Source organism: Dendropsophus ebraccatus, chromosome 10 (assembly GCF_027789765.1).
Source record: "Dendropsophus ebraccatus isolate aDenEbr1 chromosome 10, aDenEbr1.pat, whole genome shotgun sequence".
NCBI lineage: Eukaryota > Metazoa > Chordata > Amphibia > Anura > Hylidae > Dendropsophus > Dendropsophus ebraccatus.
In genome coordinates this window covers 105,197,571-105,213,479 of record NC_091463.1, presented here as the reverse complement: position 1 = coordinate 105,213,479, position 15,909 = coordinate 105,197,571, and the positions used below count along the sequence as shown (strand labels likewise).

Sequence of the window (15,909 nt, the reverse complement as noted above, 5' to 3'; positions counted from 1 at the left end):
AGCACAGGGGAGCTATATACTATGGGGGAGCACAGGGGGCTATATACTATGGGGGAGCACAGGGGAGCTATATACTATGGGGGAGCACAGGGGACCTATATACTATGGGAGAGCACAGGGGACTATATACTACTGGGGAGCACAGGGGGCTATATACTATGGGGAGCACAGGGGGCTATATACTATGGGGGAGCACAGGGGAATATATACTATGCGGGAGCACAGGGGAGCTATATACTATGGGGGAGCACAGGGGGCTATATACTATGGGGGAGCACAGGGGAGCTATATACTATGGGGGAGCACAGGGGACCTATATACTATGGGAGAGCACAGGGGACTATATACTACTGGGGAGCACAGGGGTCTATATACTATGGGGAGCACAGGGAATCTATATACTATGGGGGAGCACAGGGGGCTATATACTATGGGGGAGCACAGGGGGGCTATATACTATGGGGGAGCACAGGGGAGCTATATACTATGGGGGAGCACAGGGAGCTATATACTACTGGGGAGCACAGGGGAGCTATATACTACTGGGGAGCACAGGGGAGCTATATACTACTGGGGAGCACAGGGGGCTATATACTACTGGGGAGCACAGGGGGCTATATACTACTGGGAGCACACAGGGGCTATATACTATGGGGGAGCACAGGGGAATATATACTATGGGGGAGCACTGGGGAGCTATATACTATTGGGGAGCACAGGGGACTATATACTATTGGGGAGCACAGGGGAGGTATATACTATTGGTGAGCACAGGGAGCTATATCATATTGAGGAGCACAGGGGTCTATATACTATGGGGGAGAGCACAGGGGGGCTATATATTATGGAGAGCACAGGGGGGCTATATACTATTGGGGAGAGCACAGGGGGCTATATACTATTGGGGGGAGCACAGGGGGCTATATACTATTGGGGGGAGCACAGGGGGGCTATATACTATTGGGGGAGAGCACAGGGGGGCTATATACTATTGTGGGAGAGCATAGGGGTCTATATACTATTGGAGAGCACAGGGGGACTATATACTATTGGGGGAGAGCACAGGGGGGCTATATACTATTGTGGGAGAGCACAGGGGGGGCTATATACTACTGGGGAGAGTGCACAGGGGGGCTATATACTAATGGGGGAGCGCACAGGAGGGCTGTATATAACTGGAGGAGCACATGAGGGTCTATATACTACAGGGACACCTTAAAACTATGGAGGCACAGAGGGGTGTAACTATGTAGGAGTACAGAGGGGTGTAACTACTGTATAGGGGTACAAGGGACCTAACTACTGGATGTGTTGGAGCCTAAAATATTTGTCTGGCAGATCCTGGAGAGAAGATTCACAGCCAGGAGAAGACTTCAAGGTGGCCCAGGCTGGATGGAGAGAAAAAGAAAAGGTGACAGACTCTGATTGGAGAAAACGCCCCCGGTGAGTCACTGGATGTAACTGCACTCTGTTATAGGATTGTAGTGTTAGGGGTCATGATGTGGCGGTATTATGTAATGGTATCATTGGTGATATCTTTCTGTTTTGTTTAGTGCAGTTTTTATGTAATATGTAATCACTGTATTGTGGAAATAGTGTTATAAGGTAACTACTGTATGTATTGGGGCTCTTGATACAGTGTGGGGGCAAATTCAGTACATTATACAATGTGCCGAAAGGGAAGGGGGGGCCCACTCTTGAGGGCTGTGCACTGGGCCCACCAATGTATTAAAACGGCTCTGGCGGCATTCAGTGGCAGATTATAATATGGGCGGTTCGGGCGGCCGCCCACATTATAATCCGCCACTGATTGTACCATGTACTGGAGTCCCCCCGCGCCCGGGCAGTATCTGTAATGAGATGCTGTGAGCGGGGGAGACTGTATTCATAAGCGCCCCGCTGTACTAAATCAGCCGCGCCGTGCTGATACTACAGCGCGGCGCTTATGAATTCAGTCCCCCCCGCTCACAGCATCTCATTACAGATACTGCCCGGGCGCGGGGGGGGCTCCAGTACATGCATTCCACGTCTGTGATCCGTCAGGATCACGGAACGTGGGAATGCAGCCTTAGTCCCCCGGGTGATGTGCGGCTGCCGGGGGTGTCCCGTCCTGTCCCCGGCAGAACGCGCATCAGAGAGCTCCCTGTGCGCCGGAAGTCACAGGCGCACGGGGAGCTCTCTGATGCGCGCGCTGCCGGGGACAGGACGGGACACCCCGGGCAGCCGCACATCAGCCTGGACCAGACCAGAGAGGCTCGACGGGGGAACGGAGGGTAGGTGAGTTGTGTGCTGTTTTTTGTTTTTGTTTTATCTGCTGTGCAGGGGGGGGGGGGAGAGGGGGACCATCTATAAGGTAGGGTGGAAAGAGGGGGACGATCCATAAGGGAGGGGGGAAAGAGGGGGACGATCTATAAGGGGGGACCATCTATAAGGGGGGGGACCATCTATAAGGGAGGGGGAGAGGGAAGAGGGGGACTATCTATAGGGGGGGGAAGGGGACCATCTATAAGGGAGGGGGGAAAGAGGGGGACCATCTATAAGGTAGGGGGGGAAGGGGACCATCTATAAGGGAGGGGGGAAAGAGGGGGACCATCTATAAGGTAGGGGGGGAAGGGGACCATCTATAAGGGAGGGGGGAAAGAGGGGGACCATCTATAAGGGAGGGGGGAAAGAGGGGGACCATCTATAAGGGAGGGGGGAAAGAGGGGGACGATCTATAAGGGAGGGGGGAAAGAGGGGACGATCTATAAGGGAGGGGGGAAAGAGGGGGACGATCTATAAGGGGGGGGGCCATCTATAAGGGAGGAAGAGAGGGAAGAGGGGGACCATCTATAGGGGGGGAAGGGGACCATCTATAAGGGAGGGGGGAAAGAGGGGGACCATCTATAAGGGGGGGAGAGGGAAGAGGGGGACCATCTATAAGGGGGGGGGGGAGAGGGGGACCATCTATAAGGGGGGGGGAGAGAGGGAAGAGGGGGACCAACTATAAGGGGGGGGAAGAGGGGGACCATCTATAAGGGGGGAAGAGGGGGACCATCTATAAGGGAGGGGAAAGAGGGGGACCATCTATAAGGGAGGGGGGGAGAGGGGGACCATCTATAAGGGAGGGGGGAGAGGGGGACCATCTATAAGGGGGGGAGAGGGGGACCATCTATAAGGGAGAGGGGACCATCTATAAGGGGGGGAAGAGGGGGACCATCTATAAGGGGGGAAGAGGGGGACCATCTCCTAAAAGATCAGCACCCTCCTCTCCTGACATCCTCTGTGCTGCTGGGACTTCTCCTATAGGATTAGCACCCTCCTCTCCTGACATCCTCTGTGCTGCTGGGACCTCTCCTATAGGATTAGCACCCTCATCTCCTGACATCCTCTGTGCTGCTGGGACCTCTCCTATAGGATTAGCCCCCTCCTCTCCTGACATCCTCTGTGCTGCTGGGACCTCTCCTATAAAGTCAGCCCCCTCCTCTCCTGACATCCTCTGTGCAGCAAGGGACCAAACATTATGTTTATTGGGGACAGCAGTGGGGGGGGGGGGGGGCAGTAGTGGATTATAATGTGGGCGGATTGACCGGGGGGGGGGGCGTCATTCTATAGTTCGCCTCGGGCAGTAGAGAGGCTAGAATCACCCCTGCTCTACAGTCACATTGGTATAGGATCTCTCTACAGTCACATTGGTATAGGATCTCTCTACAGTCACATTGGTATAGGATCTCTCTACAGTCACTTTGGTATAGGATCTCTCTACAGTCACATTGGTATAGGATCTCTCTACAGTCACATTGGTATAGGATCTCTCTACAGTCACATTGGTATAGGATCTCTCCACAATCAGATTGGTGTTAGCTGATCTGTCTCCCGGTCGTTGGTAGATCAGACTGGTGCCATCCATCTCTCCTCTTCTCGGGCTGCGGGGTCGGACGGTTTCCGTCACGTTTTCTTGTCTTTGTGTAGAATTTGCTGCTCCCTGACCTCTGACCTCCCGCTCCCATTCCATGTTCCTGGCTGAGCCCATCGGAGGAGACGGCTCTGATCTGTGCCGATCACTGATGACGGAATATACTGAATATACTCCATCACTGATGGAGACCGGAATATAAAGGAGCTCATCATCTGATAAACGTATCACCATGTATCTAAGCTTATTACATGTGATACACTCTCGGGAACGCCGTATGTAATGGTTCTCAATATCAATGCAATGATCTCCATGGACTTTAGAGCTTCTGTATCTAACCTTACAATGTGTGAAACTGTCTAAGGAACTGATGTATCTAAGCCCAATGTAACGTTCCGGACCCCCTGATGTTACCGCAGCGACTCCTCAGCTGTGTAATGGAGAAAGCTTTTACCACCTGGACTGCATTACATAGGGGCAAATGTCCTCACATCAGCACCGCTCACAGCAGAGCTCTGGGATACCGGGACCTGTAGATAGTGTATAGTATTCTTATATAGACAGTAGATGGCGGTATTATTAGGGCAATGTTGTTTTGCATGTACTTCTATATTTATGAGTCTGGTATGCCTGTCTGGTCCCCATGTCTCGTGATCCTGCCGGGGGGGGGGGGGGGGTCTCCATGTCTCCTGATCCATCCTGTCGGGGGGGGGCGGGGGTCTCCATGTCTCCTGATCCATCCTGCCGGGGGGGGTCTCTATGTCTCCTGATCGTGCCTGGGGGTCTCCATGTCCCCCTGATCCTGCCGGGGGGGGAGGGGGGGGGGTCTCCATGTCTCCATGTCTCCATGTCTCCATGTCTCCATGTCTCCATGTCTCCATGTCTCCATGTCTCCTGATCCATCCTGCCGGGGGTGGGGGGGTCTCAATGTCCCCCTGATCATGCCCAGGAGGGGGGGGGGGGGGTCTCCATGTCCCCCTGATCCTGCCGGGGGGGGGGGGGGGGGGTCTCCATGTCCCCTAATCCTACCGGGGGTGTGTGGGGTCTCCATGTCCCCTAATCCTACCGGTGGTGGTGGGGGGTCTCCATGTCCCCCTGATCCTGCCCGGGGAGGGGGTGTGTCTCCATGTCTCCTGATCCTGCCTGGGGGTCTCCATGTCTCCTGATCCTGCCTGGGGGTCTTCATGTCTCCTGATCCTGCCGGGGGTGGGGGGGGGGGTCTCCATGTCCCCATGTCCCCTGATCCTATTGGGTCTCCATGTCCCCCTGATCCTGACCGGGGGTGGGGAGGGGGGTCTCCATGTCCCCTGATCCTACGGGGGGGGGGTCTCCATGTCCCCCTGATCCTGACCGGGGGGGGGGGGGGTCTCCATGTCCCCCTGATCATGGCCAGGGGTCTCCATATTCTCTGATCCTGCAAGCGGATCTTGTATTCCATAGACGGCTATTTGCCTATAGTGGTGACTTGTTAGGCGATGACATTCTCCTCGGTGTCAGACAGGAAGTCACGTTACTTCTGTTTTCCTGTTCCTTAGTCGAACAATGATCGAGCAGAAAGAAATGTCTCCCCCCTTCACTCCTTCCTGCCCTTTGCATAACAACCAAGACAACCAGAGAGGAACGCCCGGGCACTGGGAGCCATCAGAGAGGAATGCCCGGGCACTGGGAGCCATCAGAGAGGAATGCCCGGGTACTGGGAGCCATCAGAGAGGAATGCCCGGGCACTGGGAGCCATCAGAGAGGAATGCCCGGGTACTGGGAGCCATCAGAGAGGAATGCCCTGGTACTGGGAGCCATCAGAGAGGAATGCCCTGGTACTGGGAGCCATCAGAGAGGAATGCCCGGGTACTGGGAGCCATCAGAGAGGAACGCCCGGGTACTGGGAGCCATCAGAGAGGAATGCCCGGGCACTGGGAGCCATCAGAGAGGAATGCCCGGGCACTGGGAGCCATCAGAGAGGAATGCCTGGGCACTGGGAGCCATCAGAGAGGAATGCTCAGGTAATCGGGGCCATCAGAGAGGAATGCCCGGGTACTGGGAGCCATCAGAGAGGAACGCCCGGGCACTGAGAGCCATCAGAGAGGAATGCCCGGGCACTGGGAGCCATCAGAGAGGAATGCCCAGGTACTGGGAGCCATCAGAGAGGAATGCCCGGGCACTGGGAGCCATCAGAGAGGAATGCCCTGGTACTGGGAGCCATCAGAGAGGAATGCCCGGGTACTGGGAGCCATCAGAGAGGAATGCCCAGGTACTGGGAGCCATCAGAGAGGAATGCCCGGGCACTGGGAGCCATCAGAGAGGAATGCCCTGGTATTGGGAGCCATCAGAGAGGAATGCCCGGGTACTGGGAGCCATCAGAGAGGAATGCCCAGGTACTGGGAGCCATCAGAGAGGAATGCCCGAGCACTGGGAGCCATCAGAGAGGAATGCCCGGGTACTGGGAGCCATCAGAGAGGAATGCCCAGGTACTGGGAGCCATCAGAGAGGAATGCCCGGGTACTGGGAGCCATCAGAGAGGAATGCCCGGGCACTGGGAGCCATCAGAGAGGAATGCCCGGGTACTGGGAGCCATCAGAGAGGAATGACCGGGTAATCGGGGCCATCAGAGAGGAATGCCCCGGCACTGGGAGCCATCAGAGAGGAATGCCCGGGTACTGGGAGCCATCAGAGAGGAATGCCCAGGTACTGGGAGCCATCAGAGAGGAATGCCCGGGCACTGGGAGCCATCAGAGAGGAATGCCCGGGTACTGGGAGCCATCAGAGAGGAATGCCCGGGTACTGGGAGCCATCAGAGAGGAATGCCCGGGTACTGGGAGCCATCAGAGAGGAATGCCCGGGCACTGGGAGCCATCAGAGAGGAATGCCCAGGTACTGGGAGCCATCAGAGAGGAATGCCCGGGCACTGGGAGCCATCAGAGAGGAATGCCCGGGTACTGGGAGCCATCAGAGAGGAATGCCCGGGCACTGGGAGCCATCAGAGAGACCTGAATTATCATGGCGGCATTATTATGGCACTGAATGGCGGTAATATTATGGCACTGTATGGCGGTTATATTATGGCGCTCTATGGAGGTATTATTATGGCACTGTATGGCGGTAATATTATGGCGCTGTGTGGCGGTAATATTATGGTGCTGTATTGCGGTAATATTATGGCGCTGTGTGGCGGTAATATTATGGCGCTGTATGGCGGTATTATTATGGCGGTATTATGGCGCTGTATGACGGTATTATTATTGCGCTGTATTATTATGGCGCTGTATGGCGCTATTAATATTGTAGCAGTAATGAGACTTCTCTGCAAACTTCCGTCTCCTCCTCCTCCCCATATACCAAATGCCGGGTTCTCTCTAATCACCTGACTGTTGGCGCTCGGCCTGGTGCAGAGATAGAGCTGAGCACCCAGCGCTGATCACACAGATGCAGCAGAGCCGAGCACCCAGCGCTGATCACACAGATGCAGCAGAGCCGAGCACCCAGCGCTGATCACACAGATGCAGCAGAGCCGAGCACCCAGCGCTGATCACACAGATGCAGCAGAGCCGAGCACCCAGCGCTGATCACACAGATGCAGCAGAGCCGAGCACCCAGCGCTGATCACACAGATGCAGCAGAGCCGAGCACCCAGCGCTGATCACACAGATGCAGCAGAGCCGAGCACCAAGCGCTGATCACACAGATGCAGCAGAGCCGAGCACCCAGCGCTGATCACACAGATGCAGCAGAGCTGAGCTCTACAGACCCCCATGTACAGGCGGGACCCCCGAGTGATGGGGCACAATACAGGGGAGGAGATCCCTACAGACCCCCATGTACAGGCGGGACCCCCGAGTGATGGGGCACAATACAGGGGAGGAGATCCCTACAAACCCCCATGTACAGGCGGGACCCCCGAGTGATGGGGCACAATACAGGGGAGGAGATCCCTACAAACCCCCATGTACAGGTGGGACCCCCGAGTGATGGGGCACAATACAGGGGAGGAGATCCCTACAAACCCCCATGTACAGGTGGGACCCCCGAGTGATGGGGCACAATACAGGGGGGATGGGCCGTATGATTTACACAGATTGTGATCCCACAATTTCTGGCCTGAATAGTGATCAGTACAATGTAACTGGATCTGCGGCTGATGGCGACCAGATGTCACCACGTTGTCTCTATGTACAGACCACCCCCCCCCCCTCCTCCCCGGTGTCCTCTATCCCTCACATGTGGCATCAGGGGTTATTGCTACAAACTGACTCAGAATTCCGGCCATTTTATAAGAACTTTTATAGAAATTCTTGGTCTTATCCCCAGTAACCAGCGCTGGGTGCGTCCTGCGCCCCTCCGGGGGTCCCTGCTGTGTGCGTCCTGCGCCCCTCCAGGGGTCCCAGCTGTGTGCGTCCTGCGCCCCTCCGGGGGTCCCAGCTGTGTGCGTCCTGCGCCCCTCCGGGGGTCCCAGCTGTGTGCGTCCTGCGCCCCTCCGGGGGTCCCAGCTGTGTGCGTCCTGCGCCCCTCCGGGGGTCCCTGCTGTGTGCGTCCTGCGCCCCTCCGGGGGTCCCTGCTGTGTGCGTCCTGCGCCCCTCCGGGGGTCCCAGCTGTGTGCGTCCTGCGCCCCTCCGGGGGTCCCAGCTGTGTGCGTCCTGCGCCCCTCCGGGGGTCCCAGCTGTGTGCGTCCTGCGCCCCTCCGGGGGTCCCAGCTGTGTGAGTCCTGCGCCCCTCCGGGGGTCCCAGCTGTGTGCGTCCTGCGCCCCTCCGGGGGTCCCAGCTGTGTGCGTCCTGCGCCCCTCCGGGGGTCCCTGCTGTGTGCGTCCTGCGCCCCTCCGGGGGTCCCAGCTGTGTGCGTCCTGCGCCCCTCCGGGGGTCCCTGCTGTGTGCGTCCTGCGCCCCTCCGGCGGTCCCTGCTGTGTGCGTCCTGCGCCCCTCCGGGGGTCCCAGCTGTGTGCGTCCTGCGCCCCTCCGGGGGTCCCAGCTGTGTGCGTCCTGCGCCCCTCCGGGGGTCCCAGCTGTGTGCGTCCTGCGCCCCTCCGGGGGTCCCAGCTGTGTGTGTCCTGCGCCCCTCCGGGGGTCCCAGCTGTGTGCGTCCTGCGCCCCTCCGGGGGTCCCTTTGTGTAATCCAATAGTATCTAAGGCCTTATCCAGAGGAAAGGACTATTTCTTTGTATTATGAGAGATCTGACATTGCTGTTGGCGCCCCCTGCTGTTCCTTGTTCTGTGCGTCTCTGGTTCTTTCGCTTTATAGACAGTTGTGTATAGGAAACATATGATATATAATCCCGGGGAGCGGATAGTGTTAGGGTAATGGTGGTGATACCCCTGTGGAGGGGCTGCGGGGAGGGGGTGATGACCCCGGAGCGCGGCTGTGACCACATGGATAGTGTTAGGGTAATGGTGGTGATACCCCTGTGGAGGGGCTGCGGGGAGGGGGTGATGACCCTGGAGCGCGGCTGTGACCACATGGATAGTGTTAGGGTAATGGTGGGGGGGATACGCCTGTGGAGGGGCTGCGGGGAGGGGGGTGACCCCGGAGAGCGGCTGTGACCACATGGATAGTGTTAGGGTAATGGTGGGGGATACCCCTGTGGAGGGGCTGCGGGGAGGGGGTGATGACTCCGGAGAGCGGCTGTGACCACATGGATAGTGTTAGGATAATGGTGGGGGGAATACCCCTGTGGAGGGGCTGTGGGGAGGGGGTGATGACCCCGGAGAGCGGCTGTGACCACATGGATAGTGTTAGGGTAATGGTGGGGGATATCCCTGTGGAGGGGCTGCGGGGAGGGGGTGATGACCCCGGAGAGCGGCTGTGACCACATGGATAGTGTTAGGGTAATGGTGGTGATACCCCTGTGGAGGGGCTGCGGGGAGGGGGGTGACCCCGGAGAGCGGCTGTGACCACATGGATAGTGTTAGGGTAATGGTGGTGATACCCCTGTGGAGGGGCTGCGGGGAGGGGGGTGACCCCGGAGAGCGGCTGTGACCACATGGATAGTGTTAGGGTAATGGTGGTGATACCCCTGTGGAGGGGCTGCGGGGAGGGGGTGATGACCCCGGAGAGCGGCTGTGACCACATGGATAGTGTTAGGGTAATGGTGGGGGGGATACCCCTGTGGAGGGGCTGTGGGGAGGGGAGGGGGGGATGACCCCAGAGAGCGGCTGTCGGCTGACCGCCCAGGAGTTCACTGGCTGTCGGCTGAGCTGACCGCCCAGGAGTTCACTGGCTGTCGGCTGAGCTGACCGCCCAGGAGTTCACTGGCTGTCGGCTGAGCTGACCGCCCAGGAGTTCACTGGCTGTCGGCTGAGCTGACCGCCCAGGAGTTCACTGGCTGTCGGCTGAGCTGACCGCCCAGGAGGTCACTGGCTGTCGGCTGAGCTGACCGCCCAGGAGGTCACTGCCTGTCGGCTGAGCTGACCGCCCAGGAGGTCACTGCCTGTCGGCTGAGCTGACCGCCCAGGAGGTCACTGCCTGTCGGCTGAGCTGACCGCCCAGGAGGTCACTGCCTGTCCGAGGTCAGAGCTGAGGAATTCTTTGTCTTTGTCAGCAGCATCTCGCTCCACGTACGTCATGTTGTTCGTGCAGATAGCGGGCAGAAGAGTCAGCAACGGATCAGAGAACCCAGAAAATGTCTCTGCTTGTAAACACTTAGAAGTTAATCGGATAAAGTATGGAAGGTGTCTGTCGTCTCAGCCAAAGGGTTAATGTGGTTCTTCAGCCGTGAAGATATGGGAGGGCTGATTCCTATGCACGCTGCGTCTGGCACTGGGGACCCCATGATATGCAGATTTACAGCGAGTCCTGCCGAGATTACAAACTTTTTATCCATAATTGGCATCTTTGAACATCAAACGAGTCTCTGAGAACGCTGATCGGTGGTAACCAAATGAATCTGTTTCTGCTCCTCAAAGACGTAAAGCAAATGCGGAGCACAACTTCAATCCCAATTCTGACTCTTTTTGTATTAGCGTTTCTTCAGCTGGTGAGAGGAGCGGTGCTGGGTTATATAGGAGATCGGGGCTGGGCTATATAGGAGAGCGGAGCCGGGTTATATAGGAGAGCGGGGCCGGGTTATATAGGAGAGCGGGGCCGGGTTATGTAGGGGAGCGGGGTCGGGTTATGTAGGAGAGCCGGGTCGGGTTATATAGGGGAGCGGAGCCGGGTTATATAGGGGAGCGGAGCCGGGTTATATAGAAGAGACTGTCTCCGATTAACTTCAGAGACATTTTTTGGATTCTTGGATCCGTCACCAACTCTTTTGCCCGCTATCTGCACGAACAACATGGCGTACGTGGAGTGAGATGCTGCTGGCATAGAAAAGAACTCCTCAGCTCTGACCTCGGACAGGCAATGACCTCCTAGCTTGTGAGCTCAGCGGACAGGCGGTGAGCTCGGCGGATAGGCAGTGAACTCCTTGGCCCTGAGCTTGGCAGACAGGTGGTGAACTCATTGGCGGTGAGCTCGGTGGACAGGCAGTGATTTTCTTGGCGGTGAGCTCGGCAGACCGGCAGTGATTTTCTTGGCGGTGAGCTTGGCGGACAGGCAGTGAACTCATCGGCCCTGAGCTTGGCAGACAGGCGGTGAACTCCTTGGCTGTGAGCTCGGCGGACAGGCAGTGAACTCCTTGGCTGTGAGCTCGGTGGACAGGCAGTGAACTCCTTGGCTGTGAGCTCGGTGGACAGGCAGTGAACTCCTTGGCTGTGAGCTCGGCGGACAGGCAGTGAACTCCTTGGCTGTGAGCTTGGTGGACAGGCAGTGAACTCCTTGGCTGTGAGCTCGGCGGACAGGAAGTGAACTCCTTGGCTGTGAGCTCGGCGGACAGGAAGTGAACTCCTTGGCTGTGAGCTCGGCGGACAGGAAGTGAACTCCTTGGCTGTGAGCTCGGCGGACAGGCAGTGAACTCCTTGGCTGTGAGCTCGGCGGACAGGCAGTGAACTCCTTGGCTGTGAGCTCGGCGGACAGGCAATAAATTCCTCAGCGCACAGCAGACAAGAGGCCATTCTCCTCTCCCACCTTGTTTATCTGTGAGTTCTTTTTCCATAACAATAAATCTGTTTCCACTGCCGGGTATTGGCAGACGGCCACCGCCTGCAGAGTCACTGAAACGCGGACAACCCCCGGGTCTTACATTTCAATAAGTGTTGTTCTCTCATCCATTTGCACACTTGTCTTCAGGCCTCGGAGAAGTCCGGAGCTTGTTAGTGAAGCAATGAGGAACACATTAGTCCAGGTAGATGTAGGAAATCATCTGCACCATTGATCAAGCGGCTCACCGCCAGGTCATCCGGAATGCGCTTTCTGCCGCGTCCGTCCCCGGGATACATTCAGACTCAGTCCATCTGAATAAACAAGTAGAACAGAATGAAGAGTAAAAATCCTGTTCTCAGGTGATGGAGACGATGGGCGCTGGTCAGTGACAGCAGAACAATCAACCATAAAGAGAGGACCATGGATGGATCCAGTCTGGGATTCATCGTTCCGTCTCCAATGGTTCTGACTCCAGTGGTGACCAATGTTGGCATCTGAGAGGGTCTGTAGAGGTGATGGGGTCCTGGCTGATCTTGTCTATAGACCTTCCCTTCCACTCGCCCTCCTCTACAAGGCCACAGTATGGGATAGAGGAGAGGAGATCCCTGAAGGTTCTCTCCACCCACTATAAGAAATCATTGGCTCAGTCAGAAGCGGACCACAACGTTTGTCGCTACAGATGGCTCGTTCTCGCCATTAACCCTCTAAATAACCCAGAAAGGTTGTGGAAAAGCGAAGACCTATGAAGCCCGGGGTCAGACGCAGAGCCGGTAGAGGGTCCTCATACAGGATAATAATTCACCAGTAGTGGGAAGCAACAACATTTCAGTTTTGTCCCCTCAATTGGCTGAACCTGCTGGTTTCCGTAGGATTGATCCCCCTTCTAATGTGTATGGAGGCTTTCCAACCCCCAGAGAAGGTTTAGGCATGTTGGAGTTAAGCTCTCCGATCCACCTGTCTGGTGTGCTGGCACCACGCCCGTCCAAGCATACATGTATTACGCGGGTTAGTAGGGTGACAGCTTTCAGAGCAATGAGTGCTTAGCGGACAGCTACCTTACGTGCATGGCTATCCCTCCATGTAGTCTAATGTGGCCCCTACTGAGTGCCCGTGCAGATATATAGGTAACACGTATGATGTCCGCCCGCTCATACATCAATCATCCCTCAGTTCAAACAAGGTTCCACCCTAGCTGTACATTTCTCTTCACTTTTTCAAGGAGACCACAACAACTTTTTGGTTGTCACTTACTGGGTGCCGCCTCTCCCATGCCAGTGAAATGCATACTATACCATGGTCTCCGAGTGTGCGCACCAAAGCTAGCAGAGTTGTTAGTGCAAGCCATAGATGGGGGCCTCCCCCGGGGCTGGTGGTACATTCCTCTAGACAGCTGGATGATGGGAAGTGGGGGGCCTCCCCCCAGGGCTGGTGGTACATTCCTCTAGACAGCTGGATGATGGGAAGTGGGGGCCTCCCCCAGGGCTGGTGGTACATTCCTCTAGACAGCTGGATGATGGGAAGTGGGGGGCCTCCCCTGGGGCTGGTGGTACATTCCTCTAGACAGCTGGATGATGGGAAGTGGGGGCCTCCCCCATGGCTGGTGGTACATTCCTCTAGACAGCTGGATGATGGGAAGTGGGGGGCCTCCCCCCAGGGCTGGTGGTACATTCCTCTAGACAGCTGGATGATGGGAAGTGGGGGCCTCCCCCAGGGCTGGTGGTACATTCCTCTAGACAGCTGGATGATGGGAAGTGGGGGGCCTCCCCCCAGGGCTGGTGGTACATTCCTCTAGACAGCTGGATGATGGGAAGTGGGGGGCCTCCCCTGGGGCTGGTGGTACATTCCTCTAGACAGCTGGATGATGGGAAGTGGGGGCCTCCCCCATGGCTGGTGGTACATTCCTCTAGACAGCTGGATGATGGGAAGTGGGGGGCCTCCCCCCAGGGCTGGTGGTACATTCCTCTAGACAGCTGGATGATGGGAAGTGGGGGCCTCCCCCAGGGCTGGTGGTACATTCCTCTAGACAGCTGGATGATGGGAAGTGGGGGCCTCCCCCAGGGCTGGTGGTACATTCCTCTAGACAGCTGGATGATGGGACGTGGGGGCCTCCCCCATGGCTGGTGGTACATTCCTCTAGACAGCTGGATGATGGGAAGTGGGGGGCCTCCCCCGGGGCTGGTGGTACATTACTCCGGACAGCTGGATGATGGGAAGTGGGGGCCTCCCCCGGGGCTGGTGGTACATTACTCCGGACAGCTGGATGATGGGAAGTGGGGGCCTCCCCTGGGGCTGGTGGTACATTCCTCCGGACAGCTGGATGATGGGAAGTGGGGGGCCTCCCCTGGGGCTGTTGGTACATTCCTCAGAACAGCTGGATGATGGGAAGTGGGGGCCTCCCCTGGGGCTGTTGGTACATTATTCCAGACAGCTGGATTATGGGAAGTGGGGGCCTCCCCCGGGGCTGGTGGTACATTATTCCAGACAGCTGGATTATGGGAAGTGGGGGCCTCCCCCGGGGCTGGTGGTACATTCCTCCGGACAGCTGGATGATGGGAAGTGGGGGCCTCCCCCGGGGCTGGTGGTACATTCCTCCGGACAGCTGGATGATGGGAAGTGGGGGCCTCCCCCGGGGCTGGTGGTACATTCCTCCGGACAGCTGGATGATGGGAAGTGGGGGCCTCCCCCGGGGCTGGTGGTACATTCCTCAGAACAGCTGGATGATGGGAAGTGGGGGCCTCCCCCGGGGCTGGTGGTACATTCCTCCGGACAGCTGGATGATGGGAAGTGGGGGCCTCCCCCGGGGCTGGTGGTACATTCCTCCGGACAGCTGGATGATGGGAAGTGGGGGCCTCCCCCGGGGCTGGTGGTACATTCCTCCGGACAGCTGGATGATGGGAAGTGGGGGCCTCCCCCGGGGCTGGTGGTACATTCCTCCGGACAGCTGGATGATGGGAAGTGGGGGCCTCCCCCGGGGCTGGTGGTACATTCCTCAGGACAGCTGGATGATGGGAAGTGGGGGCCTCCCCCGGGGCTGGTGGTACATTCCTCCGGACAGCTGGATGATGGGAAGTGGGGGCCTCCCCCGGGGCTGGTGGTACATTCCTCCGGACAGCTGGATGATGGGAAGTGGGGGCCTCCCCCGGGGCTGGTGGTACATTCCTCCGGACAGCTGGATGATGGGAAGTGGGGGCCTCCCCTGGGGCTGTTGGTACATTCCTCCGGACAGCTGGATGATGGGAAGTGGGGGCCTCCCCCGGGGCTGGTGGTACATTCCTCCGGACAGCTGGATGATGGGAAGTGGGGGCCTCCCCCGGGGCTGGTGGTACATTCCTCCGGACAGCTGGATGATGGGAAGTGGGGGCCTCCCCTGGGGCTGTTGGTACATTCCTCCGGACAGCTGGATGATGGGAAGTGGGGGCCTCCCCCGGGGCTGTTGGTACATTCCTCCGGACAGCTGGATGATGGGAAGTGGGGGCCTCCCCCGGGGCTGGTGGTACATTCCTCCGGACAGCTGGATGATGGGAAGTGGGGGCCTCCCCCGGGGCTGGTGGTACATTCCTCCGGACAGCTGGATGATGGAACCGCTTGTGTTTGGCTTTCCTCTAATAAACAAGTCTTTCCTTTCCTTGTGGAGCCGGAGACCCCGGAGCCGCTGGGTTTACATCACCGAGCTCGGATGAGTCACTGGGAAGCTGCGGCTGCTGAGACCTCGCTTCCTGGGAAATAATAGAATTATGTTATTGTGAGAAGACTGAGATGACGTTGTGTGAACGTCCTGGGATTCTGCCCGTTGTTTCTTCTCGGAGAAGATGTTAGTGCGGTGAGCGGCTCCGCGCCGGGCTCTGTTACCGAGCTCAGTCCCAAACTTGGACCTTTTTCTTACTGTTTTCTCTTCTGCTTTGCACGTCTGCGCCCGTCACATCCTTCCCCTTTAAGGACATGATGGAAGAGCAGAGGTTTCTTCCCCTCTAAGGGACAAGTCCGGGATAGAACATCTCTTCCAATCATG

General features: G+C 57.5%; 1 protein-coding gene across 5 annotated transcripts in view; it reads left to right on the top strand.

The window, feature by feature from the left end:
* DIAPH2 (diaphanous related formin 2) overlaps window positions 1-15,909 on the top strand; it is a 984,664-nt gene that overhangs the window by 17,597 nt on the left and 951,158 nt on the right. The window contains exon 1 of one of the 5 annotated variants that reach the window (XM_069985743.1): window positions 15,523-15,711. The exons of 3 other annotated variants lie outside the window; for them this stretch is intronic. The gene's annotated coding sequence lies outside the window, so the exon portion shown is untranslated. Of the gene's footprint in view, window positions 1-15,522; window positions 15,721-15,909 lie in introns of those variants that run through there. One more of the 5 variants, XM_069985742.1, reaches the window with a different exon arrangement.